This window comes from Monodon monoceros, unplaced genomic scaffold, assembly GCF_005190385.1.
Source record: "Monodon monoceros isolate NGI ecotype Baffin Bay Population unplaced genomic scaffold, NGI_Narwhal_1 Super_Scaffold_21, whole genome shotgun sequence".
Lineage (NCBI taxonomy): Eukaryota > Metazoa > Chordata > Mammalia > Artiodactyla > Monodontidae > Monodon > Monodon monoceros.
In genome coordinates, this window is record NW_021703778.1 from 138322658 (window position 1) to 138342856 (window position 20199).

General features: G+C 39.8%; 1 protein-coding gene across 3 annotated transcripts in view; it reads left to right on the forward strand.

The window, feature by feature from the left end:
• Window positions 1-682: 682 nt before the first annotated feature.
• Window positions 683-20199, forward strand: part of FUT8 (fucosyltransferase 8) — a 317460-nt gene continuing 297943 nt past the window's right edge. For 2 of the 3 annotated variants that reach the window (XM_029238546.1, XM_029238549.1), the window contains exon 1: window positions 1665-1995. The gene's annotated coding sequence lies outside the window, so the exon portion shown is untranslated. Of the gene's footprint in view, window positions 759-1664; window positions 1996-20199 lie in introns of those variants that run through there. The other variant, XM_029238548.1, reaches the window with a different exon arrangement.

Sequence of the window (20199 nt, forward strand, 5' to 3'; positions counted from 1 at the left end):
TTTTGTGTGACCTTAGCTAAGTCAGTCTACTTTTCTCTCAAATTTCTCTTCTTACAGGGAGATAACAATCATAAAATGACTGGAAACTACCACTTCGCTGACAGCTTTTTGTTTAAAGGTCTGAGGATAAATACCAGTCATAAGGTACAGCAAACCTCTTTCAGAGGAAACTGAACTTCTTGAGGACAGGAACTTTTTTCTTCTTTGAATCAGCAGCATCTTATTTGTATTTCTGTAATACAGTTTCTGGCCTATAAAAAGGTGTCAGTAAATGTAAATTTATTAGTGTTTTTAGGCAGATTGCAATCTTGGCAGACCACTGCCTCTTAAGTCTCTTTTCTGTGATCCGTTCATACTCGGCATGTAAAAGGCCGCCGCTCTTTGCTCTGGGATAAGTACCTAAGGCATTTACTTTAAAACACCCAAGTCTAGAGAAATAATTTTTTTGTCTTTAGGGCACCATTTCCTTTCCCAAGGTATTGCACCCCAGGCTTGGGATCTGGGTCCGCAGGCTACAGGGAAGAGTTCGGTACGGGAAGCTCATCCTCCCACCCTCTGATTGGCCGGCTCGCACTCCACTCACGCGGCGCGCGTCTCTGATTGGCCTCCATGGCACTCCCCTCGGCCCGCGACTACTTTGTGTGCCTGGGTTGCGCGATCAGGTCCTCCGGCTCAGCTCGCCGTCTGGGCTTGACTGGTCTAGCTCTTCGGCCCACTGCTCTGCATCGCGGGCGCCAGGAATTTCCCGAGTCCGAGCGGTAGGAAGCATCCTAGGGAAAAGCCCCCTCCCCCCCGCCCCATGTTCTCCTGCCCGTACTGAATAAACTTCCGCTTCGGAGGGGCTGTTGCAGCCGTGGGTCGGGGGAGAGGCCAGGCACCGAACTCGGGCCCTCGTGGCGGCGGTGGGGGGGTGGGTCTTTCTGTCGGGGTGAATGTGGAAGACCAGCTCTCACAAGATAAAACAGGGCTTCGCTAGTCGCATGTGGCTGCGATGCCATTCTATGATCGTGCTGCAAGTTGCAGCGGAGCGGCCAGACCTGGGCTGCAGGGGCTGAGCAGCAGCGATCACTCCTGAAAAGTAGCAAGGAGCCTGCTCCAGATCTCCAATACCAGTGCTCCTTAGGGCCGCGGGCTGAACTGGCACGGGCCAGTCCGTTTCCCGGCGGGCATTCCCCGGAGGTGGCGCTCCCTGGAGTGGAGACCCCGGCTCCACTCGCGCCCCCTTTAGCCTCCGGCCTTCAGGCGGTAGAGGGCGGCCTACGCTCGTGTCGGAGCCGGCGCCCGCGCGCACAGCTGCTGCCCTGCTGGAAGTCTCCGGCTCCCGCTGTAGCCCGCAACTCAGCCGGGCGGTGGATGCTGCGACTACGTTATCAACGGGCGCGGCGAGAAGGGGGCAGGGAGAAGCCCTGGCACATGCCGGGGTCCCCGTAGGTGGCAGCGGCCAGCGCATGCGCGCCTTCTCCTAGAAGCCTGGAACGCTGAGGGGCGCGCGCCCCCATTCGCGCGCGCACGCTTGCGCTAGCCGAGGTTTCCCCGCCTGCGCTCGTTGTCAGAGCAGCTCCGGCGCGTGCGCGTGTTATCTCCGGCCGACTGGAGTAGCCGGTTTCCCTCCGCTCCAGGCCCCCGCCCGCCCCCGCCCCCTCCCAGCCCCCGGCCGACCCGTCCCCTTCCTCTCCTTGCGGAATGGGGCCGGCGTTGCTCGGGGTCGCGCGCCCGGGACCCGGCTCACGCTCGGTCTCGCGCTGTCAGCGACTGCTTGGCTCGCGCCGCCTCGCGCTCTCCCTCAGTCAGTGGCGCCTAAGGCTCCGTTAAGCGGCGGCGGCGGCGGCGGCGGCGGTTCCTGTTTCCGTTTCTTCCTCTCCCTTCAGTAGGGAATAGCATCCTCCACCCAGCCACCCCTCCCATTACCCCAACGCGGGGCAGCTGCGGCTGAGGGCTGTAGCGGCGGCGGCGGCGACTGGGGAACTGCGGAGACCGCCTCTGCTCCCGCCTCGGGTAAGGGGGCGTTTGGGAGCCGGGCCCCGCACGTCTTGGGGTCTGGGGCTGGGCAAGCGCGGGATCTCAGGAGGCTCTGGGGAGGTGCCTGACGGCCGTCGCTGCTCTTTTTCCCCAGGCAACCCCCGGGCCTGTTGCTGCCACTGCTGCTGCTTATCCAGCGGCTCCGGGGAAAGTGGGGAGGGAGCCCCCGGGACCCTCTTGTGGGTGCCTTTGCGCTGCCCGGGGGGCGCGGGCAGGGGACTAGGGGCGCCTGCCGCCCCGGCCGGGGCGTGGAGCGGCGCGGCGGCTGCCCCCGGCGTCGCGCATCCTTGGTTAGGGAAGGGGCCGAAGCCGAGGAGAGGAGAAGGGATGGGGGCGGGGGTGGGAGGTGTCCCTCTTCTCTCCAATACACCTACCTACCCTTTCGCCAGCAACTCGCTCCATGTTGTTACAGACAGTGGGGAAGAGCATTCCTGTGCGTTAGGGGCTTTCGTGAGTGGTTCTCCGGCTGGAAATCGGGGAGTGGACCCGTGCAAAGATCCGCTCCCGGCGAGGGGCCAGTGCCAGGGCAGTGCACGGTGTGAGTGCCGCTGCACCCCCGTTTGATGTGGAAATGATGAGTTTAAGGCTTTAGAGTATCCAAACTTATTTGGGAAGGTTAAGTGAGTCCCTATTTATTAGTTAAAGGTTTGCCCTGCAAGAGTGAGTGGGCTGTCGTGTGCAGCACCTGTTTTTCACTCACAGTGGGGTTTGCAATCCTCAGCCCCCAGAACGTCGGAGATGCAGTGTATTTCTTAAGTTAAATGGCAGTGTCATGGTTAAAATTTATCCCTGGTGAGCTTTAGCGTTTTGCTGTATATTACTTTTAATTGAGGCCTTGGATAGAGGCAGGGAGGGGTGTTGTTTCTTCTTCCCATGTTTGAATTAATTTACAGTTGACTTAAGCCAACTAAAGAAAGTGGACCTGGGAAAGCCAGAACCTCCTAAAGAAACCACAAACCTCAAGGGAACGCAGACCAAATTTCGACAAAAGTTCTCTATCAATTTACAATTAAACTCATCACAAGTAACTGATTGAACTTTGGCTTGGCTCTCTTTAGAAACTGCAGGCAAGGTTTAATTATAGTTTCTTTTCCCCCTGTTATTCTTGGGGTTAAGTGCATATTTATTTTTTTTGATTAAATTTTGTCTTTATGCATACTTCTTTTAAAGGGTGCATCATATAGGAAACATTTTAGGAGAGAAATTTGCAGCACTATAGAGTTATACTGAAGTATAAGCTGTATTCTCTCTTCTTCAAAATAACTTAAAATTAACCTAAAATCCTATGCCGTATAATAAGGCTGCATACATTGCTAGCCTTGTGAAATATATCATAAAGTGTATATAGAAAGTCTTAATTACTTGATTTATAACTGCTACAATAATAGGGATAGGGTGGGAATTCAAACATTTGAAATTGTGATTTTACAGCTTAATATGTAAAAATGCGGGGAGTTAGAAATGAATAGGATTTAAGGAACATAGAAGGATGGTTTGGAGGCATGAATTTTCTTTTCCTGCTTTATAAACTGAGAATTCTTGAATTGCTGAACAGCTGGAATGAAAGTTGCATAGATTGCAGAAACATGCAAAATGTGTCTTTGATCAAGTAGTGAGTTAACATGAAGAGTATGTTGTGGTTTATTAGGCTAGTGATCAAAATAATTTCCATAAAATATAGCATCATATAGATTGTACTTTAGGATGTTCTTAAATTGAAATAGTCACTTGAAGTTGTTTCCCTACAGGTCAGTTTTATTTGAGACATATGGAATTGAAAAAACAGTACCTCTGATTACATTCTGCAGCATTTGGTTATAAATTTTAACTAGTTATTTTAAGGAATTGGAGTGTCTTTAAAAGTGGTGAATTTTGAAATTGCTAGTGGCTTGGAAAAACTTGTGTTTCTTACTTGTTTGTTTTTTTAAGTGCAGTTATATCAGTAGGTTGGTCTGGAGGGGGAGCTAGTGCCAAAGTAAAGCATGGCTTAGTATATGTTTGAACTTTTAAAACACCCCAAACTGGATTTTTATGACCAGAAGAAACATAAACTTAATTTTTAGTTAAAAGAATAAGGGAATTCTTATATGGATGTATGTCTGTAGATCGTTATTTGTGGAGTGTATATATATATATATATATATATATATAGTATATTACAAATTAGTTAAAAATTTCTTTCATGATCTGAAATAATGGGAAGTAAATGCGTAACGTTTATTGAATTTCTGATTTAAAATCTCTGAAAATATGTCCCTAAACTTAAGGGTGTATGATAGTAGTTTCTTAACCTTCTTGTGCATTGCATCAGAAAGGAAGGAGTATATGTTGACCCTTTGTGCATGTTGCATCTTCTTAAATTTTTTCTTTATAATATCTACAGTCCTAAAATTTCAAAAGAGCTTCAAGTAGAGTCTTATAAGAGCAAAGACATCAAGTGTGTAGTAAGCTAGGTATTTATCAAAAGTAGAGATACTTTTAATAAAGAAATGGGTCCCTCAGACATCTGGAGAGCAGGATCCCAAGGTCACTTCTTAACCTCTCTCTCCTGCAGTATAATGCAGTGAGTCCAGACGATCTGTGAAGTTGAACTTGTGCCTTTGAATATGAAGCAGTTATTTTTTGATCTATGGCACTTTATTTAGGTTTCTGAACCGTAATCAGTTAGGTTTTGATTTTACTTCTCACAGTTCACATATTCTTCAAATTCAAGGGTAGAATTGATAGTGTGTATATTAAAATCAATAGAATATTTAGTTTTCTGAGGGTAGTGGTTTGGTTGGTTGTCCTCCATTGCTCTTCATTGTGTAAATAGAATTTCAATGCTGCTAAAATAAAAAATAGATTCTTTGAAAAAAATTAAAATATCTGTAAGATACAGAATAGTAAGGTGTTTACTATATTTAAGGGGTTAATGCTGTAAATTAATCAGTTTTATAAGACATTCTACAATATTTTAATATCTTTTTTCATTTCTTTAATGATTATTTTTGATTTACTATAAAGTGTATTTAGTAAATCTCTTGGTTTAATTAAATGGTGAACGCACCCATTTCATATTATAGCACATTTATAAAAGCAAAAGAAAGTGTTTTCATTTCATAATCATAAGAGTAAATATAAAAATAAACATGTAAATAAGTTTCTTTACTTAAAAATAAAACAAAACTAAGATTCTAAACAACTCTGAAACCAGAAGTATTGCTTTTATAGTAATTTTCTACTCTGCTTCAGTACTGGTCCTATTGGTACTTTTCAGATGAAACATCAACTTCCAGTCTTCTGCAGTCAACTGTAGTATAGTAGGTGTAGGATTTAGAGGACTGCTACAAGATTTCCCTTGTTTCTCCTCTTGATGATTCTCTGGCTTATGTTTCTGTACCAAATAGTATATGGTTTTGCAGTTTGAATTGTTATTAAATTGTAGTTTGTTATAATGAGAAAAACATGTTTAAAAGTAAGAGATGTTTACAACTGATTTAAAAACAAAACCCTTTTAAAATTCCGAACAGAAGAATGTTATATGGGGATGTGTATGCATTTAAGATATATATATATGTATGTATATGTGTATATATATATGTGTGTGTGTGTATATATATATATATATATATATATATATATATATATATAAACAGATCAGTCTCAAGTCTCAACCTTCCTTTCTCTCTACATTCTACTCTCCTGCCTACATCTCCCCTTCTCCAGCCACCCTCCATCATCCCACAGTTTTCTCCTTGGAGTAATTAGGAATTCAAACCAATAAAATGAATCATATCATTCACTTGGCATAGCTTTTTCTTCCTTGATTAAATGACTTTATATCAATCTGTACAATATTCTAAACATATAGCTTAGACTATACAATACTGTAGATTTTCCTATTAATGGAGGAAGAGCACATAAGGGCCCAAGGGGTTTATGCCATGTATTTCAATGTAAGAGTTATTCATACTGTTTACAGAAAGTAGAGCTATAGGGTTAATTTCATTTACTTTTTTAAAAAAATAGACTTTATTTGCTAAAACCCAATACCACACTGATTTACTACTTTTTAAAAATATCTTTTGTGATAGTTTTTGTGTGAGAAAATGACATGCAAAGGGGAAATGTGTTTTGAATTTTAAGTTTTTAAAAAAATTGACAAATTACATCAATATAAGGCTGGTACAGATGTAGTTCAAACTTGCCTTTGCTGTCGTTCTCTTTTGCACTGGTCTGTAATATAACCTCTTCATTAAAGCACTGGAATAAAACTTTGAAGGTCACTACTGAAATGCCCCCTATATTTGTTATATCTTAGAACTTGGGTTTTTTTTAAAAATTAAACTGATTCAGGGGTAAACTGAGTAAACGTGACTTAACATTTATGTTAAGAAGATCAGACTTAGCATTTCTACATGTCACAGTCTCTATGACTGGTTAGTGTAAATAAAGTTCACATTACAAAATAAATAAAGTGTTGATACTAATCTTAGATTTAGATGTAAATGGGAAATTAAGGTCATGTTTATTTTACAATCTGAGTTATGAGAAGCATTACATGATATGAACTTTAAATGCTGTAACTTTCTGATTATAAATGAACAAAAGTAAAGTGAAAATGGGAGATTGTTATATTTGATTTACCTCAAATATACAACTAAAATGAACCTGTTTTGTGTCTGTAAATATTCATTTAAGACTGTTAATGAACCATGAATGAGTTTTAAATTTATACTAATTTATGGCTGGTTATTTACATTATATCCCTTAGATGAGATAAATGCCATTTAATATGCCATTAATACCTAGAGCCAGAGTAAATTTGCCTGTAGTAAAAAATGATATTTACAAACCATCAAACTGTAAAGCATACTAACGTTCCATAATCTAGTTTCTAAAATCACTTGTATAATTTTTAAAATATAATTTGTTGTAATATCTTGATAAAGTAGTAAAGGTAGAAAAATATAGTTTGTAGCTTTGGGACAGTCAGTGAAGGGAGGGGGGTTGAGAGAGGGGGTGTACTGGTTGATGAGCCTGCCTTATTTGGAGTTGAGGGAGATTTCTTCAGTTTTTTCCTCTCCATCCACTTCCTTCTTCTCCCTGTTTGTTGTCTTTCCTCTCCCAACAGTGGTGGAAAATGTGGGAGTTTACCATCTTTGTAGGGTTTCTGTTTCCTTAGAGTTCATAGAACATTTCCTAGTACAACATTACCTTTTATGTTACAATAAGTTTATTATAATGATTTCATTTTCTTTTGCAGCAGTAGGCAAGAGACTTGAAGTTCAGTTGATGTGGGGTTCAATATTATTTATTAAAAATGATTTTGTAACTCTGTATAAAAAGGGGTATGGGAGATTTTGGTTCATTGTTAAGGGTCCTGTATCAGTCACATTATTGTTCTGCCTACTGTTAGTATATGGTAATCCCTTCTTCCAGTTTCTTGGAATGCAGTCTCATGCCTCCTCTGCTATTTCTGTCTTCATCTATGGAGTTTCTGAATACAAGGAATTGTTTTTAGAATATCTCTTCACCTTCTTCGTGTCCCTCATTGCAATAATATAATGTAAAAAAAAAAACAAAAACGGCCCCAAACAATAAAAACCTGTGTCCATTGAAGAGAACCAGCTCTGAAACTAAAATGGACAGCAGTGTTCTCCATTCATGGCAGTAGTTTTAGCAGATTTAAGCCAGTTATTGTGGAAAGTTCATAAGGAGAAAGTGTATGTTTGATAATTAGGGCCCTAATCATTAGAGATCTGACTGATTCGATTTCTTTAACACATGGAATTGTACTTATACCTGAAAGAGATGTATTCACTAGAGATTGTTATTTTTTGTGTGTCTTGAGTTTTGTGAATAACTACTTAATTCAGTCAGTTACCAAATGGCAAAAGATTGTAATTTTGAGAAAATCTGTTCTTTAAAATTAGAGCTAAGCCAGGCTAAATATTTTGTTTTCTTTTTATAAGTTTCAGATTTTTCTTCCTTATTTATTTATTGTATATGTGTGTGTGTGTATATATATATTATTGGAGTAAAATTGCTTTACAGTGTTGTGTTAGTTTCTGTTGTACAATGAAGTGAATCAGCTATTTGTATACCTATATCCCCTCCATCTTGAACCTCTTTCCCATCCCCCCATCCCACCCATCTAAGTCATCACAGAGCACTGAGCTGAGCTCCCTGTGCTATACAAGCAGGTTCCCACTAGCTATCTGTTTTACACATGGTAGTGTATTTATGTCAAACCTAATTTCCCAATTCGTCCCACCCTCCCCTTGCCCACCCTGTGTCCACACGTCCGTTCTCTACGTGTCTATTCCTGCCCTACAAATAGGTTCATCTGTACCATTTTTCTAGATTCCACGTATATGCGTTAATATATGATATTTGTTTTTCTCTTTCTGACTTACTTCACTCTGTATGACAGACTCTGTAAGTCCATACATATCTCTAAAATGACCCAATTTCGTTTCTTTTTATGGCTGAGTAATATTCCATTGTATATATATGTACCACATCTTCTTTATCCATTCATCTATCATTGGACGTTTAAGCTGTCTCCATGTCCCAGCTATTGTAAATAGTGCTGCAGTGAACACTGGGGTGCATGTGTCCTTTTCTTTTTCTTTTTTTTTTTTTTGTGGTATGTGGACCTCTCACTGTTGTGGCTTCTCCCGTTGTGGAGCACAGGCTCCGGATGTGCAGGCTTAGCGGCCATGGCTTATGGGCCCAGCTGCTCCGCAGCATGTGGGATGCTCCCAGACCAGGGCATGAACCTGTGTCCCCTGCATCGGCAGGTGGACTCCCAACCACTGCACCACCAGGGAACCCCCATGTGTCCTTTTGAATTATGGTTTTCTCAGGGTATATACCAAGTAGTGGGATTGCTGGGTCATATGGTTATTCTATTTTTAGGTTTTTAAGGAACCTCCATACTGTTCTCCATAGTGGCTGTATCAATTTACAGTCCCACCAACAATGCAAAAGGGTTCTCTTTTCTCCACACCCTCTCCAGCATTTATTGTTTGTAGATTGTTTGATGATGGTGTGAGGTGATACCTCATTGTTATTTTGATTTACATTTCTCTAATAATTAGTGAAGTTGAGCATCTTTTCATATGCATCTTGGCCATCTGTATGTCTTCTTTGGAGAAATGTCTATTTAGGTCTTCCGCCCATATTTTAATTGGGTTTTTTGTTTTTTTGATATTGAACTGCATGAGCTGTTTGTATATTTTGGAGACTAATCCTTTGTCCGTTGCTTCGTTTGCAAACATTTTCTCCCATTCTGAGGGTTGTCTTTTTGTCTTGTTTATGATTTCCTTTGCTGTGCAAAAGCTTTTAAGTTTCATTAGGTCCCATTTATTTTTGTTTTTACTTCCATTACTCTAGGAGGTGGGTCAAAAAAGATCTTGCAGTGGTTTATGTCAAAGAGTGTTTTTCCTCTAAGAGATTTATAGTGTCCAATCTTACATTTAGGTCTTTAATCCATTTTGAGTTTATTTTTGTGTATGGTGTTAGGGAGTGTTCTAATTTCATTCTTTTACATGTAGCTGTCTAGTTTTCCCAGCACCACTTATTGAAGGGGCTGTCTTTTCTCCACTGTATGTTTTTGCCTCCTTTGTCATAAATTAGGTGACCATATGTGCGTGGATTTACCTCTGGGCTTTCTATCCTGTACCACTGATCTATATTTCTGTTTTTGTGCTAGCACCATAATGTGTTGATTACTGTAGCTTTGTAGTATAGTTTGAAGTCGGGGACCCTGATTCCTCCAGCTCCATTTTTCTTTCTCAAGAATGCTTTGGCTATTCAGGGTCTTTTGTGTTTCCATACAAATTATAAAATTTTTTGTTCTAGATCTGTACAAACTGCCATTGGTAATTTGATGGGGATTGCATTGAACCTGTAGATTGCTTTGGGTAGTATAGTCTTTTTCACAATACTGATTCTTCCAGTCCAAGAACATGGTATATTTCTCCATCTGTTAATGTCATCTTTGATTTCTGATGAAACACATTTCATCAGTGTTTTATAGTTTTCTGAGTACAAGTCTTTTACCTCCTTAGGTAGATTTATTCCTAGGTATTTTATTCTTTTGTTGTGATGATAAATGGGATTGTTTCCTTAATTTCTCCTTCTGATTTTTCATTGTTAGTGTATAGGAATGCCAGAGATTTCTGTGCATTAATTTTGTATCCTGCAACCTTAGGAAATTAATTGATTAATTCTGGTAGTTTTCTGGTGGCATCTTTAGGATTCTCTATGTATAGTGTCATATCATCTGCAAACAGTGACAGTTTTACTTCTTCTTTCCAATTTGTATTCCTTTTATTTCTTTTTCTTCTCTGATTGCTGTTGCTAGGACTTCCAAAACTTTGTTGAGTAAGAGTGGCGAGAGTGGACATCCTTGTCTTGTTCTTGATCTTAGAGGAAGTGCTTTCAGTTTTTCACCACTGAGTATAATGTTTCCTGTGGGTTTGTCATATATGGCCTTTATTATGTTGAGGTAGGTTCCCTCTCTGCCCATTTTCTGGAGAGTTTTTATCATAAATGGGTGTTGAATTTTGTCAAAAGCTTTTTCTGAGTCTATTGAGATGATCATATGGTTTTTATTCCTTAATTTGTTAATGTGGTGTTTCACATTGATTGATTTGCGTATACTGATGAATCCTTGCATCCCTGGGATAAATCTCACTTGATCATGGTGTATGATCCTTTTAATATGTTGTCAGATTCTGTTTGCTAGTATTTTGTTCAGGATTTTTGCATCTATGTTCATGAGTGATACTTGTCTATAATTTCCTTTTTTTGTGATATCTTTTTCTGGTTTTGGTATCAGGGTGATAGTGGCTTTGTAGAACGAATTTTGCAGTGTTCCTCCCTCTGCACTTTTTGGGAAGAGTGAGGATAGGTGTTAGCTCTTCTCTAAATGTTTGATAGAATTCGCCTGTGAAGCCATTTGGTCCTGGACTTTTGTTTGTTGGAAGACTTTTAATTACAGTTTTAATTTCATTACTTGTGATAGGTCTGTTTATATTTTCTAATTCTTCCTGGTTCAGTCTTGGAAAATTGTACCTTTCCAAGAATTTGTCCATTTCTTTGTGGTTGTCCATTTTATTGGCATATAGTTGTTTGTAGTAGTCTCTTACAATCCTTTGTATTTCTGCGGTGTCACTTGTGATTTCTCCGTTTTCATGTCTATTTTATTGATTTGCGTCCTCTCCCTTTTTTTCTTGATGAGTGTGGCTAAATGTTTATCAGTTTTGTTTATCTTTTCAAAGAACCAACTTTTAGCTTTATTGATCTTTGCTATTGTTTTCTTCATTTCTATTTCATTTATTTCTGCTCTGATCTTTATGATTTCTTTCCTTCTACTGACTTGGGTTTTCTTTGTTCTTCTTTCTCTAGTTGCTTTAGGTGTAAGGTTAGATTGTTTATTTGAGATATTTCTTGTTTCTTGAGGTGAGATTGAATAGCCATAAACTTCCCTCTTAGAACTGCTTTTGCTGTGTCCCATAGGTTTTGGGTCATTGTGTTTTCATTGTCATTTGTTTGTATGTATTGTTTTATTTCTTCTTTGATTTCTTCAGTGATCTCTTCGTTATTTAATAGTGCACTATTTAGCCTCCATGTATTTGTGTTTTTTACAGTTTTTTTTTCCTGTAATTGATTTCCAGTCTTATAGCATTGTGTTCAGAAAAGATGCTTGATATGATTTCAATTTTCTTAAATTTTCTGAGGCTTGATTTGTGACCCAAGATGTGATCTATCCTGGAGAATGTTCCATGTGCACTTGAGAAGAAAGTGTATTCTGCCACTTTTGGGTGGAATGTCCTATAAATATTAAATCTATCTGGTTTGTTGTTTCATTTAAAGCTTGTGTTTCCTTATTTATTTTCTGTTTGGATGATCTGTCCATTGGTGTAAGTGGGGTATTAAAGTCCCCTACTATTATTGTGTTTCTGTTGATTTCCCCTTTTATGGTTGTTAGCATTTGCCTTATGTATCGAGGTACTTCTTTGTTGGGTGCATAAATATTTATAATTGTTACGTCTTCTTGGATTGATTCCTTGATCATTATGCAGTGTCCTTCCTTATCTCTTGTAACAGTCTTTATTTTAAAGTCTATTTTATCTGATACGAGTAAAAGAAAGCTACTCCAGCTTTCTTTTGATTTCCATTTGCATGGAATATCGTTCTCCATCCCTTCACTTTCATTCTGTATGTGTCCCTATGTCTGAAGTGGGTCTCTTGTAGACAACACGTATATGGGTCTTGGTTTTGTATCCATTCAGCCAGTCTGTGTCTTTTGGTTGGATCATTTAATCCATTTACATTCAAGGTTATTATTGATATGTATATTCTTATTACCATTTTTTAAATTGTTTTGGGTTTGTTTTTGTGGGTCTTTTTCTTCTCTTGTGTTTCCTGCCTAAAGAAGTTCCTTTAGCATTTGCTGTAAAGCTGGTTTGGTGGTGCTGAATTCTCTTTGCTTTTGGTTGTCTGTAAAGCTTTTGATTTCTCTGTTGAATCTGAATGAGATCCTTGCTGGGTATAGTAATCTTGCTTGTGGGTTTTTCTCTTTCATCACGTTAAGTATATCCTCCCACTCACTTCTGGCCTGCAAAGTTTTTGCTGAAAAATCAGCTGATTCACCCTATGGGGATTCCTTTCTATGTTATTTTTTGCTTTTCCCTTGCTGCTTTTAATATTTTTTGTTTGAACTTAATTTTTCTTAGTTTGATTAATATGTGTCTTGTGGTGTGTTTCTCCTGGGGTTTATCCTGTGTGGGACTCTCTGCGTTTCCCGGACTTGGGTGACTGTTTCCTTTCCCATGTTAGGGGAAGTTTTCCACTATAATCTCTTCAAATATTTTCTCAGATCCTTTCTTTTTCTCTTTTTCTGGGACCCGTATAATTTGAATGTTGGTGCGTTTAGTGTTGTCTCAGAGGTCTCTAATATTGTCTTCAATTCTTTTCATTCTTATTTCTTTATTCTGCTCCTCAGCAGTTATTTCCACCGTTCTGTCTTCCAGCTCACTTACTCGTTTTCTGCCTCAGTTATTCTGTTATTGATTCCTTCTCGTGTATTTTTCGTTTCTGTTACTATGCTGTTCATCTCTGTTTGTTTGTTCTTTAGTTCTTCTAGATGTTTGTTAAACATTTCTTGTATTTTCTCAATCTGTGCCTCCATTCTATTTCTGAGATTCTGGATCATCTTTACTATCATTACTCTGAATTCTTTTTCAGGTAGATTGCCTATTTCCTCTTCACTTATTTGGTCTTGTAGGTTTTTACCTTGCTCCTTTATTTTGGTGTCTCTCTTTTTTTTTTTTTTTGGTGGGTGGGTTTATGTTCCTGTCTTACTGGTTGTTTGGCCTGAGGCTTCCAGCACTGGAGTTCATAGGCTGTTCAGTGGAACTGGGTCTTGGTGCTGAGGTGAGGACCTCTGGGAGACCTCACTCCTATGACTATTCCCTGGGGTCTGAGGTTCTCTGTTAGTCCAGTGCTTCAGACTCGAAGCTCCCATCACAGGAGCTCCAGCCTGACCCCTGGCTCATGAACCAAGATCCCACAAGCCGTGTGGGGTGGCAAGGAAAGAAAAAAAAAGAAGAAAGGAAAGAAGAAAAAGGAGCAGAACAATAACAAAGAGTAAAAAATAAAATAAGGTTAGAAAAGTAGCGGATATGTTAGAAAGAATAAAAAAGTAAAAATATAGATGAAACAACAACTGGAAGTTTTTTTTTTGTTGTTATAATGAGATATTTATTGGGACTCATACAAAAAGGACTAGCTCAAGAAGGAATGTGGCAGAATTACAAAATTATGAAATCCACAGTCCAGGAAAACCTAGACCAAGGAAGCACTCTTTAAAAATCTTGAGTATGGTAGTACTTTGTATAGCACATAATAAATTTACAGAACTTAATATTTGAGGATGGTAGTAGAAACAATGTTCTGTTTTCTTTTTTAAATGGCACAGTTGCACAGTTAATACTTTGTGTGAGACGCACAAAACTATTAACAAAGTTGAAATATATCTAATCGAATCCTGGAACAGATGGAGTATCTGAGCATCCATATCCCTAAGATCAAGGCAAAAGCTTTAAACAGAGGCATAATAGTAAAAAAGAGGAGAAAAAAAAAAGCCCGAAAAGGCCTTGGCTGTGGGTCGTGGGGCTTAGGCGGGGGTGAGGTTTAGGCGTGGGTGGGGCCTATGCTTAGGACCCACAGGGCCGGAAAAGGCTCTGCGGGTTGTGAGGGATGGGGCTTAGGCTCAAAGCAGCAGGAGGGGCCTAGGAGTGCCTTTGGCCTTGGAGGGTGGAGGACCAGGTCCAGGACCCCAGCAGCTCACTGGGCCCAAGTGGGCGGGGAAATGCTAGGTGTTTTTCCACCTGATCCTCCAATCCGGAGGGCACCGCCCCCGTTGGCCTCTCTTCTTCTTCCCCCCCTCCCTCCCTCCTATGCCCCTAAGACCCATGTAGCTGGAGGGGTCCCGAAAGGCAGAGGACCAGACCCAGAAGCCCAACAGGCTACCTGGGGCCGAGTGGGTGGGGGAAACGCCTGCAGCACTTCCCCTGATCCCCCGGCCCTGGAGGGTCCCACTGTCCGCCTCTCCTACTCTTCCCCCTTCCTCCCTCCCACCCATGCCCCTAGAACCCATGAGGCCGGAGGGGGCCCCAGAGAATGGAGGGGACAAGGCCCCGGAGCCCAGCAGGCTTCCTGGGGCCCGAGTGGGCAGGGGAAATGCTGTCCGCACCTCCCCTGATCCTCCGATCCTGGAGGGCCCCTCCCTAATCCGTCTCTCCTCTTCTTCCCTTGCCTCCCTCCTACACCCCTAGGACCAACGTGGCCCAGAGGGGGGCCTTGGAGGGCGGAGGACCTGGCCTGGGAGCCCCACAGGCTTCCTGGGAATGATTGGGCAGGAGAAATGATAGGCACGCTCACCCTGATCCTCCAAGCCGCTGAGGGTCTTTCTAGGTGTTAGAACCCCTCCCCCCTCCCAGCCACCCCTCAGGGGCACGGGTCCTGTCCGGCCTACACTTCTCCTCCCCCCTCAGTCCCCCCATGTCCTACCTGGTCGCTTGGGGGTTTGTCCCGTTTCCTTGGGTGTTGAGGTCCCCCAGCAGCGTCTGGCAGGTGCCCTAGTTGTGGGGAGAGGCGAACTGTGAGTCCTCCCCCGCTGCCATCTTGACTGTAACCCCCTTTCTTTCTCTTTTAGAAAGTTTAGTGAAACTCTAAGGTTTAGGAGGGTGGTAATTGAAGCTCTTGGGCCAAAAGGTCTTTCCTTAGCATTGGTAAAATGAGGCTCAGCCATGAGAAATGTGGGTTTACTGAGTAATTCTGACTGCTTCCTCTGACGTGATTACAGACATCTGGGCCTTCACTAATTAAAATTGTTTATTTTTAAGGTCCAAACAGTAGAAGTATCAGCTTGATACTTATAGGTGTAAAGCATTCATAGAATGAGTGATGTAATGTTATTTTTAATTTGTAAGTAAATGAAGACTATGCTCATTGTGCTGAGTAGGCTTGAAGAGATGTATACCTAATAAGGATGTACAAACAATAAACTAAAGAAACTTGCTAATATGCAGTTAGGAGTGGTTCCTCTTAATAAAAGGACTCTTATTAGTGTTTATAATGGCACAAATTATAATGATGAAAATGAAATCACCAAAGAATTCTGTTCTGGAGCAGTTTGTCAGATAACAGATAAAAGAGCACATCCTCTATTCTATAACTGTCTACAGAGGTTCACTTAGAGCCATGCAGAATCCTACCTAAAAGGAAATAGTGATCAATAACTAAAGTATTTTCACAAGAATCGTGCACATTTCTTCTGTGTATATTTGCATAGTACCTGTCACTTTCTCTTTCCATGGCAAATGTAAGGTTAGAAAGTAAGGTACCTAACTTTTGGAAATTCTGAAGGGAAAGGATCTGAAGTTTGGAAAAAAGGCTGTTTTCTTTGTGTTTTAGTGATGCTTTTTGACATAAAATTTTTTGAGAGCTCCACAGATGTAAAGCTAAAATCTGAGTTATTTCATAGTAATTTTTTGGATAGCTTTATTGAAGTATAATTTATATACCATAAAATTCACAAGTTTTTGTAAATATATACAGCTGTACAACAGTTATCACAATCCAATTTTAGAACACTTTCACCTTCCAGAAAGCTCCCTTTTGCCTGTTTGCCCAACCCGTGTTCCTACCCCCAGCTCCAGGCAACCCCTTGTCTGTATTTTGTCTCTATAGTTTTGCCGTTTCTAGAAATTTGACGTTAATGGTATCATACAATATGTAATCTTTTGTGTCTGGCTCTTTTCACTTAGTATAGCCCTGTTTAGTAATTTGAAAGAATGGATAAAGTAGAGAAGGTTTGAACTTGGAATCAGGAGACTTGGATACTAGTGTTGGTTCTGCCACCCAGATGTGTAAATTGGGTAGGCCATTTGTCCTCTCTGGGCCTCTGCTTCTTTCTCCATAAAGTGATTTATTTTGATTTTCTTCTATTCCAGTTTTCACACCTGGGTAGACGTTCACTGACCTTTCCCTAGAATGTACCTTAACTCTTCCCCTTAAGTGTAAGCACTTTATGTCAACATATGTTTTTTCTGAATCAAAAACAAGGCTTATGGTCAAAGAGATGACTCAGCAATGGCAAATTTGAGATTGCCTTAAAATCAAGATGGCTGATTAAACTTTTTCTTGGGCATTTCTTAGTTCATGTGTACAACTTTGAGAATAGCGGTAGTCTTAAATGCTGAGTTAATAATTAAGACTTTTGAAGAGAATAAAGGCAGAGTTGAATAATTGTCAGAGGTAGAGCTTTAAAAGTGATCGAAGCTTCTTATGAACATAGGAAAAAATTATGCTTTTTAGTTATTTCTTTTGTTTTGGAAGTAGAAGGTGGGGTGGAGCAGCTTTAGTTATGTTTGAGCCAAGTTGGGCTCAAGGCAGCCAAGTGGGATTAGAGTGTTTTTCAAAGAAGAACCGAAGGAAGTGTATGGCTACTGTTGGGAAGATAGTCCTAGGGCTCATCTAGAGGCAAAGCTGACAGATAATATTCAGGTGACAAATTAGGAAAAAAATATGTATAGGGAATTAAAAAATATGTTTGTGCATGTGTTTATGTACGTGTAGCAGGTATAGACAACTGACTGAGTAGCTGGTATCAGGTATATTCCAAGGGGGTAATGTGCATTTTCAGTATAGTATAATAAAAGATAGGGCATTGAATAACAACTAGCTAAATTAAAAAATAAGAGTACTGTGACTACTTTCAAATATTCAATAATTTTGACTCTTAGAAACTATCAGAGCTTCTTATATCATCTATAAGTAGTAGGAAGTATGGCTATAATATGATTGAACTTTTATTTTTACCCAACATACTAGAACGTGAGTGGTAACCCACAGAGCAGGCACTGTGAAGGAGGGGAATGTAGCTATAAATATATTTTACTGATGGTGTCATTAGAGCAGCATAAGAAAATTTGTTTCATGCTTTATAGTCACACTTTTTGCTCAGAATGGTATTTTTAATAAATACCATAAGTCATCTAACTATCACCAAAAATATCCCCAAAGCAAACCTATATTAAATGAATGAAGATTTGTCACTTTTGACAGTATTATGAAGATTGTGTTAAGACTGATAAGGAGTTCCAAAAGTTGAATCCCAAAGCTTTTTATACAATGGCAGCATTCTAGGAATAAGTAATAAAGCTTTCTAAGGTGACTGTTTTTATGGCAACAGTATTCTTTTGAATATATGCTATACCGTATACTTTAAATGTCCCACTGAAGTTGTACTACATATAAAATACCTAAATATGAATTATGTAACTGGAAAAATTTCAGTGTAAAGGAGACACTTCTTTCTATAACTTCTGAAGCTCCAAAATATTAAAGATGATCATCATTCATATTTTCCCAGGTAATTTTAATTTTTAATAACAATAAGTGAGCAACTGTTAGAAGGTATAGCCATTTCTAGGTTTAGAATTCTTGTTCTTTATATAGTTCTCTCAAATACTTGTCCTTAAGAAAATAGATTTCTTGAGCAATGAAATACTAATTTGATATTTAAGCAAAGCTTCAGAGCAAGACTAGAACCACATTAAAGCAGTAAAAATGATTAATTTAAAAGTTTTAGAAAACTTTTAAAGGGTGCTCCAAAATACTTACTTACATTTTTTTAACAATTCTTTTCTGCTTGACTTCTTACAGGGGCTGTATCAGCCCTTTTCTACCTCTTTCCTAGCCCCCAACAGCATACTGCTCTCAGGCTTTGCAGGTTATTTCACTTACTTTTTTTTTTTTTTTTGAAAAGTGTAAGAAGGTTAAGACCATCAAACAGAGGCTTCCTCAGCTTTGCTTTTCTTTATCTGTAAATTGTGCAGTTTCACCTCCTCTGTACCATTTGGTGTCAGGGATGTGTCCGTTAGGCTTTCATGACTACTTCATGACTACTTTTTATCCCTGCTACCCTTTAGAATATAAGGTTCATTAGTTCACTCCTTTATCATTTTAATTTCAGTCTCCCCTAACAACATCCTTACTGGCCTAAAAAACAAAAAAGCAAACCCCAAACCACCTTTCCTTATTCTTTCTGTCACATCCTGCCCTTCCCATCCCCGGCCTTTTTTGGTATTACCCACAGCCCAAAGAAAGAGCAATATGCCTATTTCAATTTTTCTACCTTCTTTTTCAGTAAAATCATTCTCTCTGTTGTTACCAGTGACCTTCTGAACTGCCCAATGGAGACTTTTTTTAGTATTAGTTTTTGCTTTTTAATTCTTCAGATTTGACACTGTGAATCCCTTTTCCTCCTTGCTTTTCCTTATAACTTTGTAGTCCTCCTGGTTCTCCTATATATTCTAGCAACTTTTCTTTTCGTTTACAAGGTCAACTTCTTTATTAAGTATTTGCCTTATACATTTTTCTTAATCTAGACTTTTTTCCTTGTAATGTTATCTTCAGTGAGTACCTCTTTCAGACAGCTCCCACCCATATAGTAAATGTTGAACTTCAGTTTCCAGCTTGAGAGCTCCACTTGTTTGTTATTCAGTCAAGCTCAATGTGCTCATTTTCTTTCATCTAAAATGTATTATTCTTTCTAACTTTCCTTCCTTTATTGTTGGCTTATCCCTTCCATTTTCCAAACTTGAATTCGAAGTTATCTTTGAATTCCCAATCAGATCCATTCAGTTGTCAAGCTGTGAATACTATAGTGTTTCTCTACTTTATCAACTCTTTTCTATTTCCTCTTTTTTTTTTAACCACAGAAGTTTAGGTTCTCATTACTACTAACATATAAATAATTATAATTTTGTAATTGCTATAATAGAGGGAGAGGAGGAAGAGGCAGTTCTACTAGGGTGTGATAGGTGGGGAAGGCTGTATTGAAAGGAAGTGACATTTAAGCTTAGCATCAAAGAATAAGTAGGGACATTCCAGGCAGGCAAACTGAAGAAAGACTTGCTAGAAGTTTATCATATGTTGTCAACTCATAAGACTTCTGCTTTAATCCTTACTGCATGTGGGTGTTTTTCCTATTGGCATGTGCTGTTGCTTTTCTTCAGATATTGGAACAATCTAAAACCAGAGTGACACAAAATAACATGTATCTGTATTACCTCACTTTGAGTGAGTAGAGTGGTAAAAATGTGAAGGGGTGAAAAGTGAGCACCATTTGCATTGAAGACTTAAAACCTAAAGACTAAAATTTACATTAAAGGCTGTCTTTAATGTTCCTGACACTTGGAATGTAAATCTTTAATGGGTAGCTATTTTCAGTCTACCGTTGACCCTTGAACAACTCAGGTTGGAACTGTCCAGGTCCACTTATACCTGTATATTTTTCAGTAGTAAATGCTACAGTACTATAAGGTCTGTGGTTGATTGAATCTGTGAATGTGGAGGAACCGCAGATATGGACGGCTGACTATAAATTATACTTGGATTAACCCATGCATGTCATTCAAGGGTCAGCTGTACTTATATATGGCTTTATTTTTTTAAAATTTTAAATAATTAATTTATTTTTGGCTGCATTGGGTCCTCGTTGCTGTGCACGGGCTTTCTCTAGTTATGGCGAGCGGGGGCTACTCTTTGTTGCGGTACGTGGACTTCTTATTGCAGTGGCTTCTCTCGTTGCAGAGCACAGGCTCCAGGCAT